The sequence below is a fragment of the Eleutherodactylus coqui genome, chromosome 1, assembly GCF_035609145.1.
Source record: "Eleutherodactylus coqui strain aEleCoq1 chromosome 1, aEleCoq1.hap1, whole genome shotgun sequence".
Classification (NCBI taxonomy): Eukaryota; Metazoa; Chordata; class Amphibia; order Anura; family Eleutherodactylidae; genus Eleutherodactylus; species Eleutherodactylus coqui.
Genome location: NC_089837.1, coordinates 26,037,963 through 26,064,825, shown reverse-complemented (window position 1 = coordinate 26,064,825; position 26,863 = coordinate 26,037,963). Strand labels below are relative to the sequence as shown.

Here is a 26,863-nt window from a genome sequence, read left to right as displayed (position 1 = left end):
AGACTCCTCAAAGTTTCCAAGGACTTGCCAGATGTCTGCCATCCATGTCCACTCCCCTGTGAAGTCCTGTGGAGGCTGACTACAACTCTGCTGGCCATGTTCCTGCTGATATTCTACAATTACTCTATGCTGCTCGTAAAGCCCGGCCAACATGTGCAACGTAGAATGTGCACACATGGCGCACCCTGCCGATCAGGTCAGACAAGTGGGGGTAGTTCTTCAGAAATCGCTGAACCACCAGATTGAAGACGTGGGCCAGGCATGGCACGTGTTTGAGGCAACCTAGTTGCATAGACGCCACCAGATTACGATCGTTGTCACACACGACCATGCCCATTTGGATGCTCAGCGGTGAAAGCCAGAGATCGTTCTGCTCTGTCAGACCCTGTAAGGGCTCGGGGGCCGTCTGCCTCTTGTCACTGGAGCTGATTTAGTTTCAGCACGGCTTACTGATGCTTCCCCACTGCTGTGCTGCCGCGGCACACGCTACCGACCGCTGGCGACATGCTCACACTTCTTAATTGAGAGGAGGAGGAGGAGGAGCGGGGAGGCGTGCTTTGGAGGAGGGACCGCCACCGCCATCATGCTGCGGAAAGCCTCCGTTTCCACTAGCCTGTATGGCAGCATCTCCAGGCTGATTAATTTGGCAATGTGCACGTTTAAAGCTTGTGCATGCGGGTGGGTGGTGGCATATTTCTGCTTTCACTCCATCGCTTGCGTTAGCAACAGCTGAACGCTGCTCTGGGAGACATTGCTGGAGGGAGTGGAAGACCGTGGCGGTGAGGGTGTGGGTGCATGCCGGGAGGCGCTCCTGGGAGGGGGACTGGATCTGTGTGCCAGGTTGTAGCACAGGAGAAGAGGATGTGGGGATGTGACCCAGAGAGACGGTGAATGACCTTCGTCCCACCTAGTGGGGCGCTTGGCCATCATATGCCTGCGTATGCTGGTGGTGGTGGGGCTGGTAGTGGTGGCTCCCCGGCTGATCTTGGTGCGACACAGGTTGCACACCACTGTTCGTCGGTCATCTGCGCTCTCAATAAAAAAACATCCACACCTTGCAACACCTAGCCCTCTGCATGGAAGCTTGCCGCGAGGGGGTGCTTTGGGAAACAATTAGGCCTCTCCTCTGCCTCTCCCCCTGGCCACCCCACTGCCTCTTCCAACCTGTCCCCACTAAAGCCCTGTCTTCAGTAGGCTTAGCAAGCCAGGTTGGGTCAGTCACCTCATTATCCAGCAGCTCTTCCTTCAAATCCTCTGTGCGCTCCTCACTCGGACTTACTGCCCTTACAACAACTTCACTGACAGACAACTGTGTCTCATCATCCTCATCCACAAAAAGCTCTTGAGACAGTTCTTCGTAGTCCCCAGCCTCATCACCCGGACTCTGGGAAATGTCCAAACATTGGGCATCAGTTATGACAAACTTCTCAGGTGGGTGAGGAACCATTTTTTCTGATTCGGGGCAGGGACCCAAGAACAGTTTCTGGGAGTCTGCCTGCTCAGAATCTGTCATTTTCCTGGAGTGATGAGGCTAGAAGGAAGTAGGAGCAGCCAGTGGATTTAAAGGCGTAGTCCATAGCCCGAGAGTAGTGGACTGCGCGGACTGCTGTGCTTGTAATAAAGGTCTACTACGCGGACCCACAAATTGTGATATGAAGCTACGGATCAGAGAGATGAGGCGCTCTCCTAATCCCTCAGCAGCCAGCTCTGATTCACCCTGGCCAGGACCTCGGCCTGTGCCCACACCCTCACTTGGACACCCGTGTCCACGTTCTTGGCCCTTGTCCCCACTCTTCAGCATGTCGGAAAAAGGATAGAGCAGGGCCCAAATAAATTACCCCACTTTATATCACTGAGAACTGGACCTAAATCACTGCACACAGAAACTTGTAGATTCCGGAGGCTCTATGCTGTGACAGAAAAAATTAAACCCCTGTCTTGCACTGATGCCTATGAGTAATTTACCGCTCACAGAGACTTGTAGATAAGAGAGGCTGTATGGAGTGGCAGAAAAAAGTAACCCAGTGGATAGTGCTGATAACTGCGGCTACCTCACCGCACATAGACAATGCTAGATGTGAGAAGAGGGGCAGAAAAAATTTACGGACTGTTTAGTGTGTAGAAATATGCCTTATTCACCACACACAGTGATTGGCAGATGAGAAGTGCTTTGCAGGGCCCAGGAAAAATTAGCGGACTGTTTAGCATGTAGAAATATGCCTAATTCACCACACACAGTGATTGACAGATGAGAGATGCTCTGCAGTGCCTAGGAAAAATTAACGGACTGTTTAGCATGTAGAAATATGCCTAATTCACCACACACAGCAATTGGCGTATGTGAGATGCTCTGCAGTGCCCCAGGAAAAATTAACGGACTGTTTAGTGATGAAAACTATGGCTAATTCACTGAAGACAGAGAATGGTAGATGTGAAATGCTCTGCACAGGCTTAGATTCTTGACAAAAACAATTGGTGCACTACTGCTTCCAGCCAGCCAAAAAAGTAATGCACACAATGAGGAGTAGCCCTAAGAAGGACTGTTGAAACACACAATGAGGAGTAGCCCTAAGAAGTGCTGTTGGGTTCTTGAAGAGGTAAAGTGGGTAAGCTTGAGGTAAAGTGGGTGAGCTTGAAGCGAGAATGACTGATGAAAATTATGATATAGTCGGAATTACGGAAACATGGCTGGATGATAAATGCGATTGGGCGGTGAATTTCCAGGGGTGCTATCTCTTCAGAAGAGACTGAAGAAACCAGAAAGGGGGAGGGGTATGTCTGTACATCAAATCGAACTTGAAGCCGAGGCTAAGGGAGGATATAGGGGTAGGAGAAGAACAGGTGGAATCTCTGTGGGTAGAAATACAGGGAGAAAAAAAACAACAAAATCCTGATAAGGGTCTTCTATAGACCACCAAAAGTAACAGAAGAAACTGAAAACTTACTACTAAGGCAGATAGAAGAGGTGTCAAACCGCAATGAAGTAATTATCATGGGGGACTTTAATTACCCAGGTATAACACGGGAGAACGAAACCTGTAAATCACATAGGGGTGATAAGTTCTTGAGAGTAATTAAAGATAATTACCTGAACCAACTTGTGCAGGAACCAACAAGATGGAGGGCCATTCTGGACCTAGTACTAACTAACAAACCGGAATGGATAAAGGGGGTACAGGTTGAGGGCCACTTGGGGAACAGTGACCCCAATATAATCAATTTTCAGCTGTCATTCAATAGGAAGCCTTATCAGGGAGCGACAAAGAAACTAAACTTTAGTAAAGCAAAATTTGATCAGCTTAGAACTACTATTGGTAACATTAATTGGGGCAACATCCTCAAAAATATCAGTACGGAGGAAAAATGGGAAAAGTTTAAAAGGATCCTAATCTCCTCATGTGAGCAGTTCATTCCCTTTAAAAATAAAAGAAACTCAACTAAAAGGAAACCAATGTGGCTCGACTAGACGGTAAGAGGGGCAATAAACGATAAAAAGAAAGCGTTCAAACTACTAAAGATACAGGGCAGCGAAGAAGCGCTAAAATCGTACAGGGAAAAAAACAAAATATGCAAAGATAGGATCAAAATTGCTAAGGAGGAGGCGGAAAGACGGATCGCTAAAGAGAGCAAAAACAACCCGAAGCTATTCTTCAACTATATTAACAGCAAAAGGATTTGCAGGGAGAGCACTGGCCCTTTAAAAAATAATGCAGGGGAGATCATTGAAGATGATGGAGGGAAGGCAAATCTACTAAACAGTTTCTTCTCAAGTGTATTCACAAACGAAAAGGAAATGCCACATGAGATGCAGGGGAATAAAATGAACCCATCACAAAATATTTCATACCTACGCAGGAGGAGGTGCGGAAGCGACTAAAGAAGACTAAAATCGATAAATCGCCGGGCCCAGATGGATTACACCCAAGGATACTAAGGAACTAAGTGACGAGATAGCTAGGCCGCTCTATCTAATATTTCTAGACACTATCAAGACCGGTGTAGTACCATTGGGTTGGCGCATTGCCAACGTGGTTCCAATTTACAAAAAGAGGACCAAAAGTGAGCCTGGTAACTACAGGCCAGTAAGTCTCACTTCAGTAACGGGAAAAATTTTCGAGGGGATTCTGAGAGACACCATCGATGAGTACCTCAAGGAGAACAAGGGAATAACTCCTCACCAGCATGGATTCATGAAGGGTCGCTCATGTCAGTCAAATCTGATCAGTTTCTAGTATGAAGTAAGCTCTAAGCTGGACCTGGGAGAATCTATTGATCTCGTGTATCTGGACTTCTCTAAAGCCTTTGACACCGTTCCACATAATAGGCTAATATACAAAATGAGGCAGCTAGGATTAGGTGAAAACCTGTGTAAGTGGGTAAAAAATTGGCTCAATGATAGAAAGCAGAGGGTGGTAATAAATGGTTCACACTCTGATTGGACCACAGTCGCTAGCGGGGTGCCACAGGGTTCGGTATTAGGCTCCACTCTGTTCAACCTATTTATCAACGACCTGATAGAGGGGCTGCACAGCAAAATATCAATATTTGCAGATGACACAAAATTATACAATATAATTAATGCAACAGAGGACAATGTACGGCTACAAACGAACCTAGATAAGCTGGGGGCTTTAGCAGAAAAATGGCAAATAAAGTTCAATGTTTAAAAATGTAAGACTATGCACATGGGCAGCAAAAACTGATGTCACCAATATTCAATTAATGGAGTACCGCTAGGAAAAAGTGATATGGAAAAGGACCTGGGGGTATTAGTGGATAGTAGACTAAACTGGAGTAACCAATGCCAGTCAGCTGCTGCAAAGGCAAATAAAGTCTTGGGGTGCATTAAAAGAGGTATAGGGGCGAAGGACGAAAACATTATCCTTCCATTATATAAGGCACTAGTCAGGCCCCACATGGAATACTGCGCACAGTTCTGGTCACCGGTGCTCAGGAAAGATGTTACAGTACTGGAGGGGGTTCAAAGAAGGACAACTAAACTAATACATGGAATAAAGGGACTGGAATACCCAGAGAGGCTATCCAAATTGGGACTATTTACTCTAGAAAAAAGATGGCTAAGGGGTGACCAAATAACTATGTATAAATACATGAGGGGACAATACAAGGATCTCCCCCATGATCTGTTTACACCCAGGACCGCGACGGTAACAAGAGGGCATCCGCTACGTTTAGAGGAAAGCAGGTTTCATCACCAACATAGAAAGGGGTTCTTTACTGTAAGAGCAGCTAGACTGTGGAACTCTCTGCCGGAGGAAGTGGTGATGGCAAAATCCATAGAGGAGTTTAACCCTTTCCAATCCATTTATTTTTTCTGACCCATTCTCCCCAGCTCCAAATAAATTGGAGCTGGGAGAATGGGTGAGAAAAAATACATTTTCCCTGCACCCTCCTGATCTGACAGAGTTCAGGAGGGTGCAGGGAGGGACCTGCTTACCTGACCGGCGTCTTGTGCATTCTCCTTCTGCCTCCCGGCTCGGCGATCATGTGACCGCTGGGGTCAGGTGACACCTGGCGGTCACATGATCGCCGGGTCGGGAGACAGAAGGAGAATGCACAAGACGCTGGTCAGGTAAGCAGGTCCTTGCACGGTGCAGGCTCCCGGATCGGCGTTCATGTGACCGCCGGGGGTCAGGTAACACCGGCGGTCACATGATCGCCGGCTGGAATCTCTGTGCATTACATAGCGCTAATTGAGCGCTATGTAATGTATAAAGAAGTGGGCAGAAAGGGTTAAAAACCCTTTCTGCCTTCTCCTCGGGGGTCCTCGATGACGACCAGTAAAGGAGTGCATCTGCACCCGATGTGCCTGACGATCGGGTGCAGATCCACTCCTGCACTGCAGTGTCGGGCCTGCCCCGACATCGGAGCTGTGGAGGAAAATGATGATGTCGGGGCAGGCCCGACATTGGACTGGAAAGGGTTAAAAGGGGACTTGATGTCTTTCTGGAGATGAAACATATTATAGGTTATAAATCTTAGGTTAATTGTTAATCCAGGTATACAGGCAGGTAGGAACTATTAGGGGTTGATCCAGGGAACAGTCTGATTGCCATTAGGGAGTCGGGAAGGAATTTTTTTCCCAAAAGGGCTATTTGGCTTCTGCCCTTGGGGTTTTTTGCCTTCCTCTGGATCAGCACAGGAGGATAGACAGGCTGGACTAGATGGACATTGTCTTCATTCAGCCTAACGAACTATGTTACTATGTTACTCTTTCCCTATCTCAGAAGCAGCTCTGTCCCTAACCTCTGCCAGCATGCGTCTGAGGCGAGCCGCGGACGGCCCCAGTTTAAGTACTCGGCGGTCACCTGATCGGCCCAGCCACTCACTGCTGTAGACGTGCAGAGGGTTGGCCCATCACAGCAGGAAGTTGTAATGCCTTCCCTGCATGTTTAGTAGCTAGCAAATGGCGCTAAATATGCGGGGAGGGGCAATGAAATTGATTTGAGTACCGCGTGGTGTTCATCTCAAGTAACAAGCATCTTGAGTACCCTAATACTCGAACGAGCATCAAGCTCGGACGAATGTGCTCGCTCTTCTCTATTTATCACTTAAAGGGGTTGTCCGGCCACACAGGGTAAAAATTTTTATAATGCTGCTGCTTTCCTTTCAGTAAGGATAGTAACAGACAGCATACAGGGGCTCAAACCGGCCGGCAGATCAGCTGCAATGTCAGTTTCTTACCTTAGATTCTGATCTTCACTGCAGCTTTCAAAGATGGCGCCTCTGTGCTGCCTTCTCACATGCTCTGCGCTCTCCCTCCTCTGTGTGCGCGCTCCCGATGGTAGTAAGAGACATGAAAAGGCAGGATTTCCCTCAGCTCACGTCCTAGCCCCGCCCACGACACGCCCACCTCTATTGAACTGCTCTACAGTCTCTCCCCGCCCAGGCCCCGCCCCCTGCTGCATACTATAATCATAGGGGGTGTGGCCAGGGGAGACTGCATTATACACTCATGGTTCACGATAAAATCGTACCATGAGTGTAAACAGCAGCACTATGTATAGTGAATGGAGAGGGGCTGGGGAGAGCCGAGAGAGAACTCTCCTGCAGCCCCCCACTGCAAGGCAACCTACTGCCTCCCCACCCTGCTAAAGTGAAACAAAACATTTCCCCACACTCACATGCCCTCAGAGTGCCCCTCCCACAGCGACCCACCCCTCACAATGACCCCCCCCCCCACAGTGCACTCTCCCACAGTGCCCCCCTAATGATCCCCCACAGTGCCACAAACAGTGCCCTCTACAGTACCCCCTACACATGCCCCCCAGTGTCACCCCTACAGTGCCCTCCAAAGTAGCCCCCCTCATTCCCCCCAACCACAGCATTCTCCACAGTCCCCCCTCAACAGTGCCCCCCCAGTATTCCCCCCCACAGTGCCCTCCGCAGTACCCCCCCTACATATGCCACCCCCCCAGGTTCCCCCCCCCCACTGCACTCCAAAGTAGCCCCCCTCCACATGCCCCCCATCCACAGCGTCCCTATACAGTGCCCCCCCGTGACCTCCCCCACAGAGTCCCCCTTTACAGTGCCCACACACAAGTACACTAGCAGCGCCCCCCCTCCCCCCTCCCCCCGGGACTTCTGACAGCCGGGTCTCCTGACATTGCACACACACACACACACACATTACTGCCGCTCGCTCCCGCCCCCCCCGGGACTTCTGACAGCCACTTGCACACATCCATCCATCCTCCACCCCCCATCCCTCCTCCCCCCCCCCCCCCACGAGAGCCCGCCCCTCCTCTCATTCTTACCTTGGAGTTGAAGAGCCAGCAGACACGCCTCCTCAGGCAGAACTGAGCTTCCCAGGCTGAAGTTCTTCTGCACATGCGCAGAGCTGTGCTGGAGAGGCGCGTCCCCGGTCGTCCCGACAAGAAGAGGACTAGAGACTTGTCGGAACCAGGAACCATGGCAACCGAGGAGCAGCACAGGGGGGGGGGGGGGGCAGCCAAGAGGTAAGTGAATAACTTCTGTTTGCCTAATTTACAATGCACAATGTATATTACAAAGTGCATGGAAATGGGCAAACAGAAGTAATGAGACCTAATGTTTATGGCCGGACAACCCCTTTAAGGTCATTTATTCAATACAGAAATGCAATTACCACATTATAGAACTTACTAAGTAAACTATTACACCAGCATGACAGAGTTTATAGAGTAAATGCACATAAAAATCTTTGCTAACAAACTAATAGTCAAGATGGTTGGCAAAAAGATTATATGGCCGAATAGATCAAGACCTGATTGTCTTTCGAATGGTATAATGCCCTGTGAGAATTGTAGATGACTTGTGCATGATATCTGTTATACAGTTGCATTGGCAACTCTGGAACCTAGCATGCAGACGTCTTGATCCATGTCCAAAGTAATACAGAAAAGATACTATATATTGTTTTATTTAGGATGTGGTCACAAGCAGCATTTTTTGTTGCAGTTTTCAATTGCAGTTTTCCACAATGATAAAATGCACGTTTTTCAAAAAACTGTAGCCTTAAAAAAAAAATACACAGAAAACTGTGTGTGTTTCCAGCTTAATAGGAATTTAATAACTTTGTTGATGTTTTTGTTTAAACAAAATTATGAAATCCATCTTATTCCTAACAGAAAATCGCAGTTTCAAGAACTCTGAGGAAAACTTCATGTTATCGATAAATAGCAAAGTACGAGAAGATGAAAATCTAGTGCTGCACTCTTCAGGAGAAAAGCACATTACCCTCAATGTGCACCCAGGACTTCATAGTACAGATCAATCACATAATATCTCTAATTATGAGGAACCTTATCCTGACCAATCACAGATTTTTACCACATGTGGGAGTCAGAGCAAGGGTTCAATTTTTCAATGCGGTGAAGCTGGAAAGCAGTTAGCAAAAAGCTCAACTCTACATACTCACGGAAAAAGTCACATAGGAAAGAAGACGTGGTCATGTTCAGAATGTAGAAAACATTTTACAAAAAAATCACATCTTATCGCACATCAGAGAATTCACACAGGAGAGAAACCATATTCATGCTCTGAATGTAGGAAATCTTTTACTAAAAAATCACATCTTGTTAAACATCAGAGACAGCACATAGGAGAGAAGCCATACTCATGTTTAGAATGTGGAAAATGTTATGCACGTTACACATGTCTTGTTAGACATCAGAGAAGTCACACAGGAGAGAAACCATATTCATGCTCTGAATGTGGGAAATCTTTTCCCTACAAATCGCATCTTGTTATACATCAAATACAGCACACAGGAGCGAAGCGCTACTCATGTTTAGAATGTGGAAAATGTTTTACACATAAATCATATCTTGAGGTACATAAAAGAATTCACACAGGAGAGAAGCCATTTACATGTTCTGAATGTGGAAAAAAATTTTCATGTAAATCAGATCTCATTAAACATCAGACATGTCACATAGGAGGAAAGCCATATTCGTGTTCTGAATGTGGGAAATGTTTTAAAAATAAGGCATACATGGTTGTACATGAGAGAAGTCACACAGGGGAGAGACCATATTCATGCACAGAATGCATAAAATGTTTTGTAAATAAATCAGATCTACTTAAGCATGAAAGAACTCACACAGGAGAAAAACCTTATTCATGTTCAGAATGTGGAAAATGTTATAGAACTACATCACACCTTGTAAGGCATGAGAGAGTTCACATAAGGGAGTAGCCATATTTATGTTGATAATGTGGGAAGTGGTTTATCAATTAATCAGAACTTGTTTTATATGGGGAAATTTGTGTTCATGTGCAGAATGTTGGAAAATTATTTTACAGAAAAATCAAAGAATTCACACACAAGCCATTTTTATGCTTGCAATGTTGAAAATCTACTAGTAAAAGCAAAAATGTATGGCTTATCAGAGAAGTGAAGCAAGAGAGAAATAATTTTGCGTGGAATCCATGGAGGAAAACTATTAGGCTATGTTCACTGAAGAATTCTATGCATGAATTCCACCTCTAAAAACAAAATTGGCGTCTTTCTGAAGGGGTGGAATTGCGACATCGAAACAAATGTTTCTGTTTCGGAATTTTGCATGTGCGTTTTACCCATTGACAGGGCTAAATCTGTATCAAAATCGGCTTCACAAAGATGACCATTTTGACTATTCATGACCCCTATATATGGGCCAATAGGGTAAACAACTGTAGGAGTGCTGACGTCACCACTAAGGTTGTTAGCACTCGTGCACAGCATTTACACTGACAGACTTCAACACTGGACCATAGTCCTCTCACTCAGCAAGTCACCTCCTATGTGAAGTGGGGAGTGTTTACCCAGAATGACAAGCCTGCCATACACTGAATACTGAAAAGCCAGCTTAAAAACCTGTGAACAAAAAGTGAGCAATTTCTGTGCACTCACAGTGCATGATCATTTCTCACAATCATTTGTTTGAATAGATTTTGAGTGATAATCATCACATGTAAATGGCCCATTAATCTTTAGCTTGAGACTCAATACGACATGAATGAAAGCGCAGTTTGCCATGCTATCAGAGTGGTTTATTTACTTTTTTTTTTTTTTTTTTTTTTTACAATTGCTTCTATTGTGTTAAGATAATAGCTTTTTAATGGGTTCAAAAATACCCTTGTAGCGTGGTGCCCGAGAGCATCTTGCATGTTTCCAGTATCCTGGCTCCAGAACATGTGTTGTATACACGGAGTCAGGATCTGGAAGGGAAGCAAACACTTGTTTAATGTTTATGCATCTGTTGTGTTTTCCCAATCAAGGTAACTTTTGTACCAGATGTAGCATAATGTGTCCTTGGCTGTAATGCAGGTGCAACAAGAGATGTCTTGAGGCCAGTAGGCATGCACAGTAATCTTACTAGTAAGAGTCTAGTCTGCGTATTACTTGTTGTCTCCTGGCCAGTGCAACCTTTTCTCGCCCCTATGAAATTATCCAGGCAGCAAGAGAAATCTTGTTAGCTTACTTACATTTCTGGGCAGTAAGCCTGGAATCCAGATTAGTAGAGGGGAAAGGCAATACCTGAAACTGAGGAACAAGGATTGGACATGAGGGACACGCAAATCAACAATAAGTATGGCTATTGTTTCTTACTGTGTATTCTCTCCTGTGCTCACTGTCTTTGGTGTTTTGCTGTCAGACTGTAATCTGTTCCTTGAGCCTTGCCTGGGTGTTGAATGTAGAGTACTCGCTAAAATCGATGTCCAGATTTCATGCAGACAGTACATCGTTTTTGTAAGGACCAGATTACAGTATGTCCCTTTTGTCTCTGAAGGAACAAAAACTGTCTTCTTCATTTGTGTTCTTCAGCGTTATCAGATAATGCACCTCCCCCTGCAGCACATAGTTTATAAAATGGTTCACATCTTCAGGGCTGTTACGCAGATCACTGTTAACACTCCAGTGGTATCTCACTCTCATGGCCTCTTCCTAAATATACTTATTTTTACTGTCATTGCCTTGGCAATTTTTTTTTTTTCAGTTCCTCTGCATGATGACTGTGGTCATATGCAAAGGTAAAGAAACAATAATGGTACTGTTAGACTACTACTGCAAGGGATTGCTAGTTACCCAAGGCAAATATTACATGGTTTTGCACGATGTCCTACAGGGGTGGGTACTAGAGATGAGCGAGCACCAAAATGCTCGGTTGCTCGTTACTCGAGTCGAACTTTCAGTGATGCTCGAGAGTTCGTTTCGAGTAACGAACCCCATTGAAGTCAATGGGTGACTCGAGCATTTTTGTATATCGCCGATGCTCGCTAAGGTTTTCATTTGTGAAAATCTGCAAAACACAAGAAAGTGATGGAAACGACACAGAAACGAATAGGGCAGGCGAGGAGCTACATTTTGGGCTGTATCTCAAGTTCCCAGGTCCCACTATTAAGCCACAATAGCGGCAAGAGAGAGACCCCCCGCACTGTCAGCATAACGATCGTTCTCCTCTGCCACAGCTGTAACAGCTGTGGCAGAGAAGAACGATGTTAGCCCATTGAATTCAATGGAGCCGTCAATACAGCCGACTCCATTGAAAGCAATGGGCTGCCGGCGATCGCGGGATGAATTGTCGGAAAGGGGTTAAATATATAAGCCCTTCCCTGCAATTCATCCAGAAATGTGTAAAAATAAAAAATATATATATACTTACCTGGTCCCGGCAGAGCGATGTTAGCCCATTGAATTCAATGGAGCCGTCAATACAGCCGACTCCATTGAAAGCAATGGGCTGCCGGCGATCGCGGGATGAATTGTCGCGAAAGGGTTAAATATATAAGCCCTTCCCTGCAATTCATCCAGAAATGTGTAAAAATAAAAAATATATATATACTCACCTGGTGCCGGCAGACGGAGTTCAGCGCAGCAGGCTGTAGTTCTCCTGAACTGCTCTGAACAGCTGTGAGTAATATTGAGCAGCCGGGGATTTAAAATCCCCGCCTGCTGAATAAGATGCCTCTGATTGGTCACAGCCTGACCAATCAGAGGCCAGCCCTCACTCACACCCATTCATGAATTCATGAATGGGTGAGTGAGGGCTGCCTCTGATTGGCTCAGGGGCAGCTCTCAGCTGTCCCTGCGCTGAGCCAATCAGAGGCAGCCCTCACTCACCCATTCATGAATTCATGAATGGGTGTGAGTGAGGGATGCCTCTGATTGGTCAGGCTGTGACCAATCAGAGGCATCTCATTCAGCAGGCGGGGATTTTAAATCCCCGGCTGCTGAATACTTCTCACAGCTGTTCAGAGCAGTTCAGGAGAACTGCAGCCTGCCGCGCTGAACTCCGTCTGCCGGCACCAGGTGAGTATATATATATTTTTTTATTTTTACACATTTCTGGATGAATTGCAGGGAAGGGCTTATATATTTAACCCTTTCCCGACAATTCATCCCGCGATCGCCGGCAGCCCATTGCTTTCAATGGAGTCGGCTGTATTGCGGCTCCATTGAATTCAATGGGCTAACATCGTTCTGCCGGGACAAGGTAAGTATATATATATTTTTTATTTTTACACATTTCTAGATGAATTGCAGGGAAGGGCTTATATATTTAAGTCCTTCCCGACAATTCATCCCGCGTACGCAGGCAGCCCATTGCTTTCAATGGAGTCGGCTGTATTGCCGGCTCCATTGAATTCAATGGTCAGTGCTCGTTTAATCGAGACGAGTATCGCGTGGTGCTCGTCTCGAGTAACGAGCATCTCGAGCACCCTAATACTCGAACGAGCATCAAGCTCGGACGAGTATGCTCGCTCATCTCTAGTGGGTACCTTTGCAGCCATGCACCACCCTCTTACAATATGTAGATGACCTCCTATCTGTTGTTCAAATTGTACCAACTGTGTGCAAGACCTGAGTGTAAAGGGTCTTTGGCGAAGCTCCAGTTTTGCCAAACCATCGTTACTTTGCTTGGTCACTGCACTGTGCCCAGGATTTTACAAAATGCTTTGCCATGGAGGTTTGTAGGTGTAAAAAAGAGCTACTAAGGCTCGCAGTCTTGTCTGCTGTGAAGGTACTTTTACACGGGCTGACAGCTGCCAAAGTAGTCACCCCCATAGTGGTCCAAGTATTAATAGTGACCCTCAAAAGTAGCCCCAGTAGTCACAACGACCCATATTAGCCCCAGTAGTCAGATACCCCATAGTAGCTGCAGTAGTCAGTTACTCCATAGTGGCCCCAGAACAGAGAGGCCATAGCACAGAAGACAAAAAGCAGGTAATACAACCGCTCCCTTTGGTCCCAGCACAACATTTTGTACCAAAGCCGAAGGGTTGTTTTAACTGTAGTCCTTCATTAATCTAAACTGCCTCATCCTAGTTTGGCCTGTTAGCTACGTATTTCTCAACTACAGGGATTGTGAGGTCACAAGCTCTTATTCATCCTGTTATGTCTGACATCAAGGAGGTCATTTTCCTTCTTTACTTCTTATGCTGTGTCAGACCCAGGAAAATCAACAACAGCATGATGACTACATTTATTAAAGGGGTAGAATTACTGAAAATAATAAATAATAGAAAACAATAAAAAATTCTAGAAGAATATTAACAATTGTATAATCATCTCTCCTGGCTCTCCTGCATCTCCCTTAAAGGGGTTGTCCCGTGAAATCAAGTGGGGTTAAGTACTTCTGTATGGCCATATTAATGCACTTTGTAATATACATCGTGCATTAAATATGAGCCATACAGAAGTTATACACTTACCCCCTCCGTTGCTGGCGTCCTTGTCTCCATGGCGCCGACTAACGCTGTCTTCTCCTTCCATTAGACGCGCTTGCGCTGTGCGGTCTTCTGCTCTGTTCAATGGGGCCGCTCTGGCGTGCTCGCGCCGCACATGTCTTCTGCTCATGCGCAGACCAGCTCTCCGGCGCGAGCACGCCTGAGCGGCCCCATTGAACAGAGCAGAAGACCGCACAGCGCAAGTGCGTCTAATGGAAGGAGAAGACAGCGTTAGTAGGCACCATGGAGACGGGGACACTAGCAATGGAACAGGTAAGTGTATAACTTCTGTATGGCTCATATTTAATGCACGATGTATATTACAAAGTGCATTAATATGGCCATACAGAAGTACTTAACCCCACTTGATTTCACGGGACAACCCCTTTAAAGCACCTCTGTTCTCAATACAAGGTCTATGTTAAAAAGCTGCAGTGAGCACTTAACTGAAGTCCTGAGGTCTGCAACTGGCTGCAGCAACCTGTCATGTCCTGTACATAGGCTGCTGTGGCCTGTAAACATTAATACACAGACGAGACCCTGAGCTATCAGCACTGGAGACACTGGAAGCCAGGAGAAGTAAGTATACACTAGTCTATCATTTTATATAATGGGGAACACGTTTTTGTTTTCAGTAAAATCGTATAACCCACATGTAACAGAAAATATTTGATTATGGACAATTGAGAGATATATATATATATTAATATGAAATTAAACTATGCAATAGCAGACCCCGTTGAATATACCAGAAAATAAATTGTCTAATTTCTGTATATACCAAAAGACATATGTCAAGATAAGATAAGAGTATTAAGAAGGTTCCACATTTGGCTTAGAAGCTGCACCAAGAATATCAAGATATAACTAATAGGCAGTGTTGGTGCCTTTAATAAACAATTGAATAATGTAATAATGAAATGTAAAGTAATCATGGACTGTATGTATGTATATATAATGTCATGTTTGAATTATTACCTACGCCACAGAATAATCCTGGAATGTATTAGATAAATCACGGGACCATGTTCTTAGCTATGTACAGGGACACATATGCTAAGATGAGATCAGAACTTTAAGAAGTTTCTACTGTGCAACTTGGAACTTTGTCAAGATGTTATTCACTGTGACTTAAAGGGGTTGTCCCGCGGCAGCAAGTGGGTCTATACACTTCTGTATGGCCATATTAATGCACTTTGTAATATACATTGTGCATTAATTATGAGCCATACAGAAGTTATTAAAAGTTTTATACTTACCTGCTCCGTTGCTGGCGTCCTCGTCTCCATGGTGCCGACTAATTTTCGGCCTCCGATGGCCAAATTAGCCGCGCTTGCGCAGTCCGGGTCTTCTGCTGTCTTCAATGGGGCCGCTCGTGCAGAATGCCGGCTCCGTGTAGCTCCGCCCCGTCACGTGCCGATTCCAGCCAATCAGGAGGCTGGAATCGGCAATGGACCGCACAGAAGAGCTGCGGTCCACGGAGGGAGCAGACCCCGGCGGCCATCTTCAGCAGGTGAGTATGAAGACGCCGGACCGCCGGGATTCAGGTAAGCACTCTCCGGTTTGTTTTTTTAACCCCTGCATCGGGGTTGTCTCGCGCCGAACGGGGGGGGGGGGGTTAAAAAAAAAAAAAACCCGTTTCGGCGCGGGACAACCCCTTTAAAGTTTCTTGTAAGAAATGCAAATGAGGAATCGGAATGTATCTAATGAATGCCATGTAATGTCTAAGACGTATCCAATCAAAGGTCGGATTGAGAACTGTCCAATGAACTATGATATTTCTTGGAATTTAGAAATTATACTTAGAATAATCAGATGTAACCAATGGACATGAAGAAGTATTAAATAACCTATGAAATGCTGGATTGAAAACTATCCAATAAACTTGCAGTTAATTGTCCAATGAAATTGTGACACCCCAATGTAGGGGGCTATAAATAAAGATGCCTGATAGCCATCAGGTAGGAATTATTTGATGAATCTATAACTGTGTGGGCTCTGTCATTTAATTCCTCCATCATCTGACGTATTGAGGTATTGGTGTGAGCAGCCCTACTGCATGGGCCACCTGGACTTCAATCACAGAGTACACTCTGCTGTCCCTCAGCAGACTATCACCATAACATGGGTCATATGGCGTCAATCACAAGGTACATTCAGCTTTCCTTAAACGGCCATACATTTTTTCTGTAACAGCACATTCTGAAGAAATTTCATACAATAGAAGTGGAGACACTTTGTTTTCCTGCCATGTTATTGCGGAATGTGGAGTGCTTCCACGTGTACTGTACCTGGCTGTGATGTGTGGTGCACTCCAAAAAGGACTGGAGACAAAAGAGCAGATTAACACACATTTATTGTATCAAAGCTTAATAGTTTCTTTTTTTCATAAAGAGGTAACACACTTAAACAGTTACTCCTGATGGTGGATGTTACATTTGCTCTGTCAGTCTTACTGGTTCTTAGCTACTACTTTACTCCCACAGCACTGAGCTCTTGTCCACCTCTCGACACCGTGGTCAGCAGGTCCCTGCTGACTTTCTGTACTTCACTGTTCCCTTTTACCTTTTTGCAGCATCACTTCTACTGTGTACGGTCAGATTGACCACCTATAGTAGTGGATACATATAGTAAGCCTTCTGCAGCTGTTTTCACCTTCCTGCCAGATAAGCGATAGTAGTGCCTACGTTCAGGCTGTTCTGCTTAGATCAATCACTCGTCTTTCTTCTAGAATAGTAGGGTTTCCACTTAGGGAGAGCATATAGAAGGTGTGAGGAGTCTTGTAAGGTCTAGGTTTCCTCTTGGAAACCTATGCAAATGAGAATATGGAACAATGCTTCTACAGCGCTACCTACAATAAGGCAGCAATTATGGGTCACGGCAGTCCTATGAGACCATAACCTTTTCATTCTGCTAATCAGGGCAGGTGAAGGATGCTCAGCAGTAAACAGCAAGGACCCATCCTATAGCTTTACATCACAAAGCTCCTACTTCTATGTTCTCTTTGGTTTATGTGTCTTTCCTTTGGAAGAAGACATCAGTTACATGAATTCTGAAGAACCTTGGACATCTGACTCCTGAGTTTGGTTGTTCGGTAGATTGGGTAGGAGGAATGGAAAACTGGGAGAAGTTCCAATCAATATAAAGCCAAAAAAAATATTACACTGTAAATAGTATTAATACACAAACAAAATGGCCAATGAAGTATCCAGTGATATATATGTAAGTGAAGGATACACATTTCATCACTGAGTAATAGGTCTCCAGAGTGATTGATAAATTCCTGCTCATCTTCATCTTTGTTCTGTGATGATACAATGAGGTGAAGAGGAGGACTGAGGAGAAGTAATAGAAAAGTAGTGAGATGGAGAATCCTATAGTATAACTGTATATTAAATTCTTATAGGTGTAATCCATATATACAGTATCCATGGTTACGTTGTATATGCCACTATAAGTGAACTGAGTCATAGCTGTCAACAAGTGCATCAAAGTATTTAAAGCGGAGAGAAGTACTGTGGCTACAATGACATAAACAGTCCTGTGTACTATTACCCCCCTCAGATACAGGAACAGTCTGGTGTGGGAGTTGGAGATCTTCAGGCAGCGGACAATGGAGAGCAGAGATGTTAGCCAAAAATTAGCAAAAGTTAAAAATATAAAAGGCTTAAAATGCACTTATAATAACCAGAGTTATATATTAACACAGACTGATAAGGAGGATCATAACCATAAAATATAGCATAATAGCACACTGCATGCATTCTTGATGTCCCAAGAGAAGTTACAATATGGTCAACAGGAGTCACTGATCTTCCTTTTCACCAGTCAGTGACATTGACTCCTATAATAAATGAGAGCAGTCGGTGTCGGGACCAGGAAACCCAGATGATGGATGTCAGTGTCACCCTGTGTAGGATCAGCCATCTCTCCTATGTGTGAGGATCCTAATAACACAGTGACCCAGTAGGGACCTGAGGTCAGGTATGGGACAGAATTTGTTTTTCTTTAATTTATTTGGTTGATTAACAAAATAAAAAAAAAACACTTCTTTTCACCTCTGTCCCGCCTGCTCCCAACCTCTGCTGACGATGCCCTCAGTGCTCATTCACTAAGATCCGGTAGAGTGATCATGTGAGGTGAATGCTTGAGCCTAGGGCCTGTGAGGACATTTTTAATAGTTTGGGTCTACGTGGGGTCTATATGTCACATTATTACTAAGTGGGGGTCTGTGAGGTGCATTATTGCTGAGTGAGGACCTATGCTGTCATCCAAAGAGCACTTTAGGAGAAGCACACAATATTTATGTATGTACTGTGGTAAAATAGTATGCAGGGCTAAAAGAGACACATGTCCATCCAGTTCAGCCCTTTACCTCCCACAGTTGATCCAGAGGAAGGCATAAAAAAATCAGTGAGGTAGAAGCCAACGTTCCCAAATTTGGGGGAAAAATTCCTTCCTGACTCTAATCTGGCAATTGGCATGATCCCTGGATCAACAACCCTTTTGAAGTTACAATATTATATGTCATAATTATTAATATTGCTCAAAAAACACATCTCAACCCCTCTTGAACTCTTCTATTGAATTTGCCATCATCACGTCCTCAGTCAGAGAGTTCTATAGTCTCACTGCTTTTACAGTAAAAAAAAACGTTTTATGGTGGTGTAGAAACCTTTTTTCCTCTAGACGTAGAGGATGCCCCCTTGGTACAGTCACAGTCTTGGGTATAAACAGATCATGGGACTGATCCTTGTATTGTTTCCTGATATATTTATACATAGTTATTAGGTCACCCCTCAGACATTTTTTTCTAAACTAAATAATCCCAATTTTAATAACCAATCCGGGTATTGTAGTCCATCCATTACATTTATTAATTTAGTTGCACACTTTTGTACCCGCTCAAGTTCTGATATGTTCCTCTTGAGTACCGGTACCCAAAACTGTACACAATATTCTATGTGTAGTTTATCCAATGCCTTGTAAAGAGGAAGACCAATGTTCTTGTCATTTGCCCCATGACCTCTATTGATGCCTCCTATGATCCTATTTGCCCTTGCAGCAGCTGCTCGACACTGGTTGCTCTAGTTAAGCTTACAGTTAATCAAAATCCCCAAGTCCTTTTCCATGTCAGTGTTACCCAGTGGTTTCCCATTTAAGCCTCATTCAAATGAACATGTTTTTTTTGCGTGTCTATGTGCGCAAAAAAATGTGCTCCTTGCTCATGAGGAAAACGCGTGAACAGGCAAAGTTTGTTCATGAAACTTTGCCCATTCTCTGGAGCAGCTCCTCTCTGAAGGTCCCCTCATCACTGAACACTGTGACAGCACTGTTACAGTGTTGAGTGATGAGGTGACTGGAGCAGGGATGAAAGATTCCCCTGTCACAGCAGTGGTAGAGGATCGTGAAGCTTTCCCACTGATTTCATTGGGACCGGCAATACTGCCGCCCCATTGAAAGCAATTACAATACATGCATGGGATCAGAGAAAAGAAACACATACCTCACAAAAAAAGGGGAAAGAAACACAAACAATCCCCGAAGATAAACCAGCCGGTATAGAAGATCAGTATACAGGAACAAAACACTGACAAGGATATCATTATACTATCATCTCTAAGTATTTCCAATGAACAAAGATCAGTACTTAGCAATGGTCTCAATTTTGTGCCTGAGAAGGACTTCAATCTGTTACAAACCATAATGGGTGTCAATAAATGTGTTAGATATTAGTATACTCGCTAAGGCACATTACTCGATTGAGTAGTGCCTTAGCCGAGTATCTCCCAGCTCGTCTCTAATGATTTTGGGGGGGGGGGGGGCGGGGAGCGGCGGGGGAGAGCGGGGAGGAACAGAGGGGAGATCCCCCTCTCTCCCGCCCTCTCCCCCCCTTGCTCCCCGCTGCAACTCACCTGTCACCGGCGCTGGCCCCCGAATCTTTAGAGATGAGCGGGGAGATACTCGGCTAAGGCACTACTCGCTCAAGTAATGTGCCTTAGCGAGTATACTCGCTCATCTCTAATATTTAACTATCAAAAAGCATTTTTTCTGTAAAATAAATAAAGAAGAAGAGGAAAATGTGGATCATAGTAACATCATCATTGACACTTTTCAGCAACTGTTCAGACAAGGATTTTCTGGACACAATGGCTATAATACATTTGCAAGAACTGGAAAATGAACACTATGTACCATCTTCAGAACAACAGAAAAAAAAAATATCAAAACCATCAAATCTGGCATACCTAATGCAGATTCTTACCCCAAGACCACTAGAAGTCCTCATATGGACAGTTTCCAACATGCAGTAGAAAGAGATCTAGTGAAATTACAAATGAAAAATAAGGAAAACTTAAAAGATAGGAAACACAATTTGTCATATGAAGAAAAAGAATTATGCAAATTATCTGATAATAAAAACATTGTAATCAGGAAGTCGGACAAAGGGGGGAATATAGTGGTTCTGGATGCCGGTTTATACTCTAAATTAGTACTTGACATCTTAAATGATACTACAACATATAGGGTTCTGGATTTCAATCCCATGCAGGAATGTCTTTTCAAATTGAGCAAATTGATTGATGAGAGAGTTCACCAGGGCAGATTATACACTAAGGAAGCCATATATTTAAATCCAGAAAATCCCTTTATGGCCTTTTTTCATGGCCTTCCAAAAGTGCATAAAGGGGTCTCCCACGCCTTCTGCCTATTGTTGCAGGGATCGGTTCACCCTGCGATCGCCTTAGTGCGTGGGTGAACCGATACCTGCAACCTCTTGGCAAACAAACTCCAGGCTATCTAATTGACAGCAAGCATACAACATAACTGATGGGCAATGTAATATGGAATACAGAATACAGATGGGTATTATGTGATGTGAAAAATCTGTATTCTTGCATTCCGCACCATGTGGCCATAGAGGCTGTCCAGTATCATTTATACAAATCAGTCATTATGATCATGATTTCATTTCATTTATGTTGGACAGTGCTCTACTATATTTTTGCTTAAACATAATGTTTTACCTTTGACAGCAAATATTATTTGCAGGGGGCAGCAGGAGCCTCCATGGGCTCCAGATTCTCTCCCACCATCTCTATCCTTGTTATGAATTGGCGGGAAGAATTTTTCATTTTTTCCATACATAATCCCTTCCATGGCCACATGGTGCGGTACCACAGATATATAGATGACATCATAATTGTCTGGAAAGACAATGATTCCAATTCTGCAGAAATGACACTTAAATCATTTGAAATGTACATAAACCAAAACAATTGTAGTTTAAGCTTCACTGTGACTATGGATAAATACAGTGTTCCTTTTGTGGATTTAATTCTCAAAGGCAACACAGGGCAGGTAAAATCAATATGAGTATCTACAGAAAGCCGATTGCGGGTAATACAATTTTACACGCTTCTAGTGCCCATCTGAGGCATACAATTGAAGCCATTCCTGTAGGAGAAATAACAAGGGCAAAAAGAATTTGTCCCAATGAGCAGGATTTCATATCCCAAAGAAAAGAAATCTGCGGCAGACAACAGAAACGAGAATACAGTAAAATAATCTTAAAAAAGCAATCAAAAAGGTTGATACTAAGAACAGAATCTCTCTATTAGAAATGACATCCTGTAAAAAAACATGTGAAATATTCTAACAATATAATATTTTCTACAGAGTACAGTAGAGATTTTCACTCTATAAGGCAAATAGTCTTGAAAAATCTTCCAATTTCACGACAAGACAGTGTGGTAGATACTATCCTAGATAATGGCTTGCACTACGTTGCACATAGGGGTAAATGTCTGGGAAGTACACTTTCACCCAGTACATTTAAATCCCAGATATCCACTCAATCAAATTGGATTCAACAAAAAGGTTTTTTTCGTTGTGGCAAATCCAGATGTGGTGTTTGCACAAAAACCATTATTAAACATGATTTGGCTGATTCTCAGGGAACACAAACATTCAAATGATCAATATATAAATTGTGAAAGTATCAACATAATATATATTGTGGAATGCACCAATTGCAACCTAAATATATTGGATGTACGGGAAGAACGTTTAAAATCAGAATCCAGGAACATTTAAGATACATCAAAAATGAGAATTAAAGTTCAGGAGTTGCAAAACACTTTATTGAGGAACATAACAAGAATGTGGATACATTTATTTCATACGGTATTGAAATGGTCAAAAAAGGCAGGAGATTCAAAGTGGATCCAAAGGCATTATTTAGATGGGAAGCACACTGGATGTTGACATTAGATACAAGGCATCCAAAGGGTCTAAATTGATCTGACTTAGGCCACCTGCACACGAGCGGGTCGGATCTCGCCGCGGGACCCGACCCGAGAGCCTGCAGGGACGAGCGCGTACTCTCCCGCGCCTGGCGGCCCCAGCTCTTTCATGTGCCGGCTGCGGCGCAGCTGGCGCATGCGCAGACCGGAGCCGGCGGCCAGGTGAGTGCGTGCCCCGCACAAAAATAGGACATGTCGCGGTTTGTTTGCCGCGCGAGATTTCGCGCGGCCAAACCGCGGCCGTCTGCATAGGAGTGCGTATTGTAATGCACTCCTATGCAAACTTTCAGTGGCGGAAATCCCGCGGGAAATCCCGCGTGTGCAGGCGGCCTTAATATACATTTATTAATGTGTTGTGTTTTTTTTTCCCCTTGCTATGTTATATATATATATATATATATTGTGAGACGGTGACCGGCAAGGTGCTGGAGGGCAGGTATGTGTCGCCTAGGATGCTCTCCTATGCTGCCTTGGGGAGTGCTTGGGCAGATGCGTGCCACCGAGCAGCCTGGGCTCGGTGGAGGAAGCCGGCAGTATAGTGTTAGTAGCATTAAGCCACTAACACGTTGTAGTATGTAAGTGGCTCCAAGCCACATAATCCGGGCCGGCTTTTCCTGGAGTGACCAAAGTGAAGGGTGGGATGGTCACTCCCACGTACCAGGTGGGGCTGGTACCAGGCCTTATAAAGCCTGGGCCTACAGGGCCAAGAGGAGAGCTGAGACCTCTGCAGGTCTGAGAGTCCTGGCTGGCTGTGTGCAGGAGCCATTTGTTTGTACGTAGACAGGGACGCTACATGTATAGTAAGTGCTCAGACGAGCAGGATTTACGCTATGTTTGCCTGATGTTAAGGCCTGTATTTTGCTTTTGTTTGCTTGGAAATAAACCTAGGCAAAGCCTGGACTAAAGACTTTATCCTATGTGTCACTGTCTCTGACTGCTTATGCCCAGGTTGCTACCGATTAGAGATGAGCGAACGTGCTCGGCCCCGCCCCTTTTTCGCCCGAATACCGCGATTTTCGAGTACTTCCGTACTCGGGCGAAAAAATTCGGGGGGCGCCGTGGCGGCGCGGGGGGTTGCAGCAGGGAGTGGGGGGGAGAGGGAGAGAGAGAGGGCTCCCCCCTGTTCCCCGCTGCTACCCCCCGCACCGCCGCGCCTCTCCCCGCTCCCCCGGCGCCCCCCGAATCTTTACGCGCGAGTACTGAAGTACTCGAAAATGGCGGTACTCGGGTGCGTAAGTACTCATTACGAGTACGTTCGCTCATCTCTACTACCGATCCTAAACGCTAATCCCTCACAATATATAGGTAAAGATCAATGGTATATATCTATATTGCAATGAATTAGATGTTTGCAGATAGTTTCATACCGTAATGGATTTTGGATTGGATTCATTCTGTGTTTTTTGAGGGTTCAGTCTGAGAGGTTCAGAGTGCCCCGCTCTGTGCGTTTCCTCACTTTTCTGTTCATCCTGCGTCTAGCCATCCGTTTAGCTAGTTTCCATGTCCATTCTGGCTGCCCTTGTACCAGGTTCCTGTTGGCAGTCCAGGACGAGCGTAACATCAGACAACCTCTTTTAAGACAACCCCACTGGAATAAATTGTGTCAAATTGATTAAAAAGCATATACCCTCTAATATAATTAGCATATTAAGGAGATCTTACAAGGTGCAGACCTACAGTTTCCCATTGTTTATTACTGAGAAATATAGGTTGCTTCTGACTGAACCCTCCTTTTCTGTGATGTTCCGCAGTGCACCCCAAATAAAGCTTACAGATAGGAGAGCAGATTAACATTTACTTGTTTCAAAACTTGACAGTTTCTTATTTGCGTCGCAGAGGCAACACACTTGAACAGGTCTTCTGGTGGCTGTAGCACTTTCACTGGGCAGAAGGGCAATTTTTTTTTCTGTTCACATACACAGCGAGGGTGCAGGTTTCCTGCATATTTCCTCCGCCTGCAGACCAGTGCACAAGTCCCTGTCAGACTTGTGCACTGGTCTGCAGGCAGCCCTTTCAGCTCCATCTGAGCTATCTCTGTCCCAGGGAGTAGCCTCCAGCAGCAGTATGGCTAGAGGCTTTAACCCCTCCAACTACACCGATACAGCTGTCCCTTCCAATCAGCTCTAGGTATGCCTGTTCTCAGGCCTTCTGCAGACTATTCTATGTAGTTCTTCAGCCCCCTACAGGCTCTCTCTTGTATTGCATTACCACAAATAATATAATAAAATGTATTTGAAGCAGAATTCAATCTCCTTAAGTGCATTTTAACCCCAAGAGCCAGTAAATCATAACCCCTTATACAAGGCTGGTGTTATGTGTGCTGCTGGGATCTGTAGTTCTAGGCTTCCTAGCAGCACAGCTACACGTGGTTGAGGGTTAATTGAGCTGGCTGGGTGTGGTACTTCCTGCTAGCCAATCTCCTGGGTCTGTGCTCAAATATAAACCCAGCTCCTGGTCAGTCTGTGTCTGGTGTTCAGGGTGAGCAGTCATGAATCCTTGTCTGTTGCAAGCTTGCTGTGTGATCTGGTTCATGTCCATTTGTACGTTTAAATTCTGTCAATTTTGTGTTAGCTTGCTGTGTGACCTGCTATCTGTGTCCTGTCCCGTTGCAGCGTGCTGTGTGAACTGTGTCCAGTTCTGCTGGACTCCTGGTTAGTGTAGGGACTAGCGGTATAACCAGGAGCCATGAAGTGGCCTGCTAGCTTTCCACGTCTTGTACAAAACGTCAACTAATACCGGGTATTTATATTCAGCTTATCATCTATTACTAGTGGTTGCATTGTGGCTGTTGTGTATTCTGGCTCTGTGTGTCCTGTGGTTCAGTCCCTGTCATGTGGCATGTGTATGTATCCTTTATGGTGCGTGGCTCCTAGGATCAGCCAGGACCCAGATCCGAAGACCGCTGGGCTGCCCTTATTGGGGCAATGTCCTCGCTTAGGTAGGGCCCTGCCAACCTTCTGCGTAGAACAGAGTCAGTTTGCGAGAAACTCGTGTGCATCCACTCCTCTTTGGGTACGATCATGTGGGCGCCGTGCTTAGTTTGTCCACACGATCGTAACAGATGGTTTTCGACAAAATATAGCCGCAAGCAAAGATAAAAGTGGGAACACAAATTCTGAGATATTCCACTAACACACAGTAAATTAAAGGGGTTGTCCCGCGCCGAAACGGGTTTTTTTTTTTTTTTAACCCCCCCCCCCCCGTTCGGCGCGAGACAACCCCGATGCAGGGGTTAAAAAAAACACCCGCACAGCGCTTACCTGAATCCCGGCGGTCCGGCGTCTTCATACTCACCTGCTGAAGATGGCCGCCGGGATCCTCTGTCTTCATGGACCGCAGGGCTTCTGTGCGGTCCATTGCCGATTCCAGCCTCCTGATTGGCTGGAATCGGCACGTGACGGGGCGGAGCTACACGGAGCCCCATAGAGAAGAGGAGAAGACCCGGACTGCGCAAGCGCGGCTAATTTGGCCATCGGAGGGCGAAAATTAGTCGGCACCATGGAGACGAGGACGCCAGCAACGGAGCAGGTAAGTATAAAACTTTTTATAACTTCTGTATGGCTCATAATTAATGCACAATGTACATTACAAAGTGCATTATTATGGCCATGCAGAAGTGTATAGACCCACTTGCTGCCTCGGGACAACCCCTTTAAGCAAATAAAATGCAATTTACCCCAGTTTTCAGAAAACCAGGCAAGAACAGACAAAGTTTAAAAAAAGTATTAGATCCCAGTCCCCGGGCAATTATGCTCTGCTATACACTTACAATACCTTCAAATTAAATAGATAGCAGATAGCTCATCTGAGTTTCCCCACCCAGGCTCCACTGAACAGTATTCTTCACAGACTCCTAATATGATGTCCATATTGCGCACATCCTAACAAAAAACGTGTATGAAGGTTTTGAGCCACCATCAGTATAAAATTTTAAGGATGATCTAAAGCAGTGTTTCTCAACTCCAGTCCTCAGGACCCCAAAACAGGCCATGTCTTCAGGATTTCCTTAGTATTGCACAGATGATGTAATTATTGTCAGTGCCTCAGACATTGCTACCAGTGATCTTACTATAGGCCATCTTGAAAACATGACCTGTTGGGGGTCCTGAGGACTGGAGTTGAGAAACACTGATCTAAAGCTTACTGCAAAGATGCAATAGCAGAGCGGAGCTTACTATGTAGAATTGATACTTGAACTATACTTAATACCAGGACTAAGCTTACTAAAGAGATGTGGAACTAGAACTAATCTTACTAAAGAGATAGAGTATCAGAACCAAGTTTAGTGTGTAGACAAGGTACAAGAATGAAGTTTATTACATAAATTAGATGCCAGAACCAAG

General features: G+C 44.9%; 1 pseudogene; it reads left to right on the top strand.

Annotated features, from left to right (window-relative positions):
• LOC136608701 (zinc finger protein 300-like) overlaps positions 1-9,742 on the top strand; it is a 29,947-nt pseudogene extending 20,205 nt beyond the window's left edge.
• The last annotated feature ends 17,121 nt before the right edge of the window (positions 9,743-26,863 follow it).